Here is a 7,891-nt window from a genome sequence, read left to right on the forward strand (position 1 = left end):
CTCCTGTGTCATTTTATGGGTGCCGAAGTCCTGTGTCTCCTGTTGTATCTCTGCAGCTCCTTTTGCTGCTGCTTCGTATGATACAGCCATACTGAAAGCTTTGTCCAATGTTAAATCTTTTTCAGAAAGCAGTCTTTTTTGTGTTCCTTCACTTAAGAGACCGCAAACAAATTTGTCTCGAAGATAATCCGATAGTCCTGCTCCGAATTGGCAGTACTTTGATAGCTTTCTTAATTCAGTTAGGTAATCAGCGTTCCTTTCATTCTTGTGTTGATTTCTCTTGAAGAACTTGAATCGTTCCGCTATCAGCAGTGGTGTTGGGTTTAAATGCTCCTGCAGGGTATCAACAATTTCTTTAAAAGTCTTGTCCTTTGGTTTGGCTGGAGTGATTAAATTTCGTAACAGCCCGTATGTCTTCGCGCCCATTAAGTTCAGAAGTACTGAAGCTTTTTTTTCATCTGTTATTCCATTTGCAGTGCAATAAACCTCTACTCTTTCCACGTATGTGGTCCAATCTTCTATTTCGCCATCAAAACCTCAATATTACCAGATTTAGGCATTTCAGAAAAGATATGGCGCTTCCCGCGCTTTTTTTTTCTCTGTAGCAACGATATGGCGCTTCCCGCGCTTTCCCGCCGCTGCTACCGATAACAACACTGTTTTACTGTGGTTTCCGTTTATTCACTGCTGGAGACTCGTTCCCGACGGAGGTCTAAACGCTGACCTGCTTGCCGTCTCTCGAGTGCACCCTCCCAGTCCGTTATTGCTTGCCTCCGATTTCGCTGCCTGTCTCAGCTGTAGAGCCCGCCGCTGGAGCTCCAGCCTGACGCCCAGGAAGGATTAGCGCAGTACCTGTCACCAGCTTGGCCAGCTGGTGAAACCACAGTTTCTATAACTTCCTTGAGTCTTCTGGGCGCTGGAGGAATCGATGTCCTTGAGGTGCTGCCGAATTGCAGGTAAGTCCGTTTCCACTTCATCGCCACTGTAGTGTCCATGTGTAGATAAAGACACTGCAGACAGGAGTTGGTTCATAGGTATTTACTAAGCAAGTCTGGGGGGGGTTTCTAAAGGATATACACAATACACAGGCTTATATAGCCCAAGTGGCAATTACCGGCATTACGCACACCTGGGGCTCTTAAAGGCACATACACCATAATTGCTCTTAAAGGCACATACACCACACTCACCTCTGGGTCAAAGGGTTGTGGGTTCAAGTCCCACTCCAGGGACTCGAGCACATAAAGCTAGGCCGACACTCCAGTGCAGTGCTGAGGGAGTGCTGCACTGTCGGAGGGGCCGTCTTTCTGATGAGACGTTAAACCGAGGCCCCGTCTGCCCTCTCAGGTGGATGTAAAAGATCCCATGGCACTATTTTGAAGAAGAGCAGGGGAGTTATCCCAGAGTCCTGGCCAATATTTATCCCACAACCAACAGATTATGCCCCCTAGTTCTAGTCTGCAGTTAGATTCAGGAGATGGTTTTGTGATAGTGGATTGGCGGTTCGGATCAGATCAGCCATGATCTTATTGAATGGCAGAGCAGGCTCGAGGGGCCGATTGGCCTACTCCTGCTACTATTTCTTATGTTCTTATGTTCTCACCCATCAGTGGAAACATCCTCCCCGCATTCCCCCAATCAAGCCCCCTCACAATCTTATATGTTTCAATAAGATCTCCTCTCATTCTTCTGAATTCCAACGAGTAGAGGCCCAACCTACTCAACCTTTCCTCATAAGTCAACCCCCTCATCTCCAGAATCAACCGAGTGAACCTTCTCTGAACCGCATCGAGAGCAAGTATATCTTTTCTTAAATATGGAAACCAAAACTGTACGCAATATTCCAGGTGTGGCCTCACCAGTACCCTGTATAACTGAAGCAAGACTTCCCTGCTTTTATACTCCATCCCCCTTGCAATAAAAGCCAAGATTTCATTGGCCTTCCTGATCACCTGCTGTACCTGCATACTAACCTTCTGTGTTTCATGCACCAGGACCCCCAGATCCCTTTGTACTGTAGCACTTTGCAGTTTCTCTCCATTTAGATAATAACTTGCACTTTGATTTTTTCTGCCAATGTGCATAACCTCACACTTTCCAACATTATATTCCATCTGCCAAATCTCTGCCCACTCACTTAGCCTGTCTATGCCCTTTTGCAGGTTTTTTATGTCCTCCTCACTCACTGCTTTCCCTCCCATCTTTGTATCGTCGGCAAACTTGGATATGTTGCACTCAGTCCCCTCCTCCAAATCGTTAATATAGATTGTAAAGAGTTGGGGTCCCAGCACTGACCCTGCGGAACACCACTAGTTACTGATTGCCAACCCGAGAATGAACCATTTATCCCAACTCTCTGTTTTCTGTTAGATAGCCAATCTTCCACCCATGCCAGTATATTACCCCCAATCCCGTGATTTTTGATCTTGATCAGTAATCTTTTGTGTGGCACCTTGTCAAATGCCTTTTGGAAGTCCAAATACACCACATCCACTAGTTCCCCTTTATCCACCCTGTTTGTTACATCCTCAACGAATTCGAACAAATTTGTCAAAGATGACTTCCCCTTTATAAAACCATGCTGACTCTGTCCGATTAAATTATGCTTATCCAAATGTCCTGTTACTGCTTCCTTAATAATGGACTCCAACATTTTACCAACCACAGATGTTAGGCTAACTGGTCAATAGTTTCCAGCCTTTTGTCTACCTCCCTTTTTAAATAAGGGCGTTACATTAGCAGTTTTCCAATCTGCTGGGACCTTGCCTGAATCCAGGGAGTTTTGGAAAATTACCACCAATGCATCCGCAATCCCCACCGCTACTTCTCTCAAGACCCTAGGATGTAAGCCATCAGGTCCAGGGGATTTATCCGCCTTAAGTCCCATTATCTTACCGAGTACCATCTCCTTAGTGATTTTAATCGTGTTTATCTCCTCCCCCCCCATAGCCCCCTGTTTGTCCAGTATTGGGATATCTTTAGTGTCCTCTACTGTAAAGACTGATACAAAATATTTGTTCAGCGTTTTTGCCATCTCCATGTTCCTCACTACTAATTTCCCGGTCTCGTCCTCTAAGGGACAAACATTCACTTTAGCCACACTTTTTATTTTTATATAACTGTAGGAGCTCTTGCTATCTGTTTTTATATTTTTTGCTAGTTTACTTTCATAATCTATCTTCCCTTTCCTAATTAATCTTTTAGTTATTCTTTGCTGGCTTTTAAATGCTTCCCAATCTTCTATCCTCCCACTAGATTTGGCTTATTTATATGCCCTTGTTTTCAGCCAGATACTATCCTTTATTACTTTACTTAGCCACGGATGGCTGTCTTTTCTTTTACGCCCCTTTTTCCTCAGTGGAATATATTTTTCTTGAAAGTTGTGAAATATCTCCTTGAATGTACACCACTGCTCATTACACAGGACCAGATCTAAGATTGCCTGCTCCCTGGTTGGTTCAGTAACATACTGCTCAAGGAACCCGTCCCTAATGCACTCTATGAACTCTTCCTCAAGGCTGCCCTGCCCAATTTGATTTGTCCAGTCAATATGAAAGTTAAAATCTCCCATGATTATCGCTGTTCCCTTATTACAAGCCCCAACTATTTCCTGATTTATACTCCGACCAATAGAGTTGCAACTGTTAGGAGGCCTATAGACTACGCCCACTAGTGACCTTTTCCTCTTATTCCTTATTTCCACCCAAACCGTTTCACTATCCTGATCCTTTGACCCAATATAATTTCTCACTATTGCAGTGATTCCATCCTTTATTAACACAGCCACCCCACCTCCTTTTCCTTCCTGTCTGTCCTTCCTAATAGTCAAATACCCCTGGGTGTTTAGTTCCCAGTCATGGTCACCCTGCAGCCATGTCTCCGTAATGGCCACCAGATCATACCCATGTGTAGTTATTTGTACCGTCAACTTGTCTATTTTGTTATGAATGCTGCGTGCATTCAGATAAAGAACTTTAAAATATGTTTTGTGACAATTTATTGCTGCTTTTACCCCCTTTACTACTTTACCTTTATCTTTATATATTCTGTCCCTTCCTGACACGCTCTGGTTTTTAATTCCCCCACTGCTACCTTGCTCTATTGCCTTCGCCGCTGATATTTTTATATTTCGCTCTCTCGCAACCTCCCCCCCACTAATTAGTTTAAAGCCCTCTCTACAGCCCTAGTTATTCGATTCACCAGGATTCTAGTCCCAGCACTGGCCAAGTGAAGTCCATCCCAACGGAACAGCTCACTCCTGTCCCAATACTGGTGCCAGTGTCCCAAGAAGCAAAACCCATTTCTCCCACACCAGTCTTTGAGCCACGCATTTAACTCTCTAATTTTATTTATCCTAGCCAAATTTGCTCGTGAGGGCAGGTACAGCACGGGTTAGATACAGAGTAAAGCTCCCTGTACACTGTCCCATCAAACACTCTCAGGGCAGGTACAGCACGGGTTAGATACAGAGTAAAGCTCCCTCTACACTGTCCCATCAAACACTCCCAGGGCAGGTACAGCACGGGTTAGATACAGAGTAAAGCTCCCTCTACACTGTCCCATCAAACACTGACAGGGCAGGTACAGCACGGGTTAGATACAGAGTAAAGCGCACTCTACACTGTCCCATCAAACACTCCCAGGGCAGGTACAGCATGGGTTAGATACAGAGTAAAGCGCACTCTACACTGTCCCATCAAACACTCCCAGGGAAGGTACAGCACGGGTTAGATACAGAGTAAAGCTCCCTCTACACTATCCCATCAAACACTCCCAGGGAAGGTACAGCACGGGTTAGATACAGAGTAAAGGTCCTTCTACACTGTCCCATCAAACACTCACAGGGCAGGTACAGCATGGGTTAGATACAGAGTAAAGCTCCCTCTACACTGTCCCATCAAACACTCCCAGGCCAGGCACAGCACGGGTTAGATACAGAGTAAATCTCCCTCTACACTGCCCCATCAAACACTCCCAGGGCAGGTACAGCACGGGTTAGATACAGAGTGTCAGCCGTGTCTCAGGCGGCAGCACTCTCTCCTCTGAGTCAGAAGGTTGTGGGTTGAAGTCCCACTCCAGAGACTCGAGTCTAAAACTCTGTGCTGCCCCTCCAGTTCAGTGCTGAGGGAGTAAAGCCCAGTGCAGAGTAAAGTTCCCTCTGCACTGCTCCACTAACAGGCCTGAGCCCCAAACTCAGAAGAGCGCCCTCTGCTGCATTCCACTTGTCTCAGCAGCGGGAGAAGCAGGCGGCGGAAGTCCTGCCCCTCAAACACCCCGATTGGTTGGAGGACCCGCCGCCACCTCAGTCCTCCGAGCTCCGCCCGCTCTCCCCCTATTGGTCGGAGCTCCCGTCAGTCACTGCCGTGGAGTTGATGACGTGCCCCAGTCCGGCTCCCTGCAGAAGACAAGGGGCTGCGGCCGCTCAATCCGCTCCACTCGGTGCCGGGAGGGCGCTGGGACGGTGCGGTTTGTATTTTCTTTTTATTTATCTTCCCGCCCGCGCTTCTCTCCGCTATATATAAAAAACCCTGGTAAAACTCACTTTCCGCCGGTGATCCGGACTCTGGCGGTTGCCCAGGCTGACCCAGAATGCGGGGTCTGTGCGCAGGCACGGTGCCGGCTGATCCTCGAGAGCCGGGGTCCTGCCGAGCATGCGCAGTGTGGCGGCGGGCAGCGCATGCGGAATAGAGGGAGTGGGCGGGGTCACAGCACGGGCAGTTTTGGATGAGCTCAAGGTGATGTGGGCTGGAATGTGGGAGGCCAGCCAGGAGTGTGTTGGAATAGTCAAGTCTAAAGGTGACAAAGGGCCGGGGGAGGGTTTCAGCAGCGGATGAGCTGAGGCAGGGGGCCGAGACGGGCGATGTTACCCAGGGGGAAGGAGGCGCTCTTAGTGATGCTGCAGATATGGGGTCGGAACCTCATTTCAGGGTCAGATGTGACACCGAGGTTGCGAATGGTCTGGTTCAGCCTCAGACAGATGTTAGGGAGAGGGATGGAGCCAGTCGGTCTGCCTGATATTTAATTGGAGAACATTTCTGCTCATCCAGAACTGGATGTCGGACAAGCAGTCTGACAGTTCGGACACTGTGGAGGGGTCGAGAGAAGTGGTGGGGAGGTCGACCTGGGTGTCGTCAGCGTACATGTGGAAACTGACGCTGTGTTTTCAGATGATGTCGCCAAGGGGCAGCATTTAGATGAGAAATAGGAGGGGCCCAAGCATAGATCCTTGGGGGACACCAGAGGGAACGATGCGGGAGCAGGAAGAGAAGCCGTTGCAGGCGATTCTGTGGCTACGATTAGATAGATAAGAATGGAAGCAGGCGAGTGCAGTCCCATCCAGCTGGATGACGGTGGAGAGGTGTTGGAGAAGGATGGAGTGGTCAACCGTGTCAAAGGCTGCAGACAAGTCAGGAAGGACGAGGAGAGATAGTTTACCTTTGTCACAGTCACAAAGAATGTCATTTGATGAGACTTTGATGAGACTTGATTTGACTTCAGGGCCAAGTCACTGAGGTGGATTGGGCTGTTTGTGGCCCGCTGGTTATTGTGGGCACGGCTGGACACCAGTGGGACTGGCTCTACCCTGTTTGTTTTTGAGGCAAAATTAGCCAAAAAAAAGCGGTTAAGAAGGCAAATGGTATGTTGGCCTTCGTAGCGAGAGGGTTTGCGTACAGGAACAAGGATGTCTTGCTGCAGTTGTACAGGGCCTTGGTGAGACCACATCTTGAGTATTGTGTGCAGTTTTGGTCGTCTTATCTGAGGAAGGATGTTCTTGCCATGGAAGGAGTTCAGCGAAGATTCACCAGGCTGATACCTGGGATGGCAGGAATGACGTATGAGGAGAGATTGGGATGATTGGGCTTGTACTCGCTGGAGTTTAGAAGAATGAGAGGGGATCTCATTGAAACTTATAAAATTCTAACAGGACCAGACAGACTAGATGCAGGAAGGATGTTCCCGATGGTCGGGGAGTCCAGAACCAGGGGTCACAGTCTAAGGATAAGGGGTAGGCCATTTAGGACAGAAATTAGGAGGAATTTCTTCACCCAGAGAGAGGAGAACCTGTGAAATTCTCTACCACAGAAGGCAGTAGAGGCCAATTCATTAAATATATTCAAGAAGGAGTTGGATATATTTCTTAAGGCTAAAGGGATCAAGGGGTATGGGGAGAAAGCAGGGACTGGGTACTGAAATTGGATGATCAGCCATGATCGCATTGAATGGTGGAGCAGGCTCGGGGAGCCGGATGTCCTACTCCTGCTCCTATCTTCCATGTTTCTATATTTCTATGTTTCTAACCCTGCTTCCCCCCCTTACCCTTTCTACACTCCTTTTACTGTGTTTTAGAAGTGGAGCATTTACAGACAGGAAGCTCAAACCAAACATCACGTCAAGATCTAACAGAGTTACGTGATTCCTCAGGACCTGATTCAGTCGCTCCTCCAATCTGCTGGCACACCCGTGAGTTCACACTGATGAGAGACCTTTTAAATGTTCTGAAAGAGCTTCAAGATCTACAAATACCTGAAGCAACACCAGTGGCCACACACTGGGGGAAACCCGGGCCCCGTGTGTGGGAAGGGATTCACTCAGCCATCCGCTCCAATGATACACCAGCAATTTCACATGAGGGAGGGACCTTTAACCTGCTCAGTGTGTGGGCAGCGATTCATTTCACCCTCCATGCTGAAGAGACACCAGCTTGTCCACACCGATGAGAGACCGTTGACCTGCTCCGTGTTTTTGAAGCGATTCTCTGATTCGGCCACCCTCCTGAGACACCAGCTTGTTCACAGTGATGAGAGACCGATTAAATGTTCTGACTGTGGGAAGAGATTTAAAAGGTCCCAGGATCTGAAGAGACACCAGCTGGAGAGAGCAGGAAAGAGGC

This window comes from Somniosus microcephalus, unplaced genomic scaffold, assembly GCF_052327205.1.
Source record: "Somniosus microcephalus isolate GS21.2 unplaced genomic scaffold, FLI_Smic_1.0 unresolved_chr1, whole genome shotgun sequence".
NCBI lineage: Eukaryota > Metazoa > Chordata > Chondrichthyes > Squaliformes > Somniosidae > Somniosus > Somniosus microcephalus.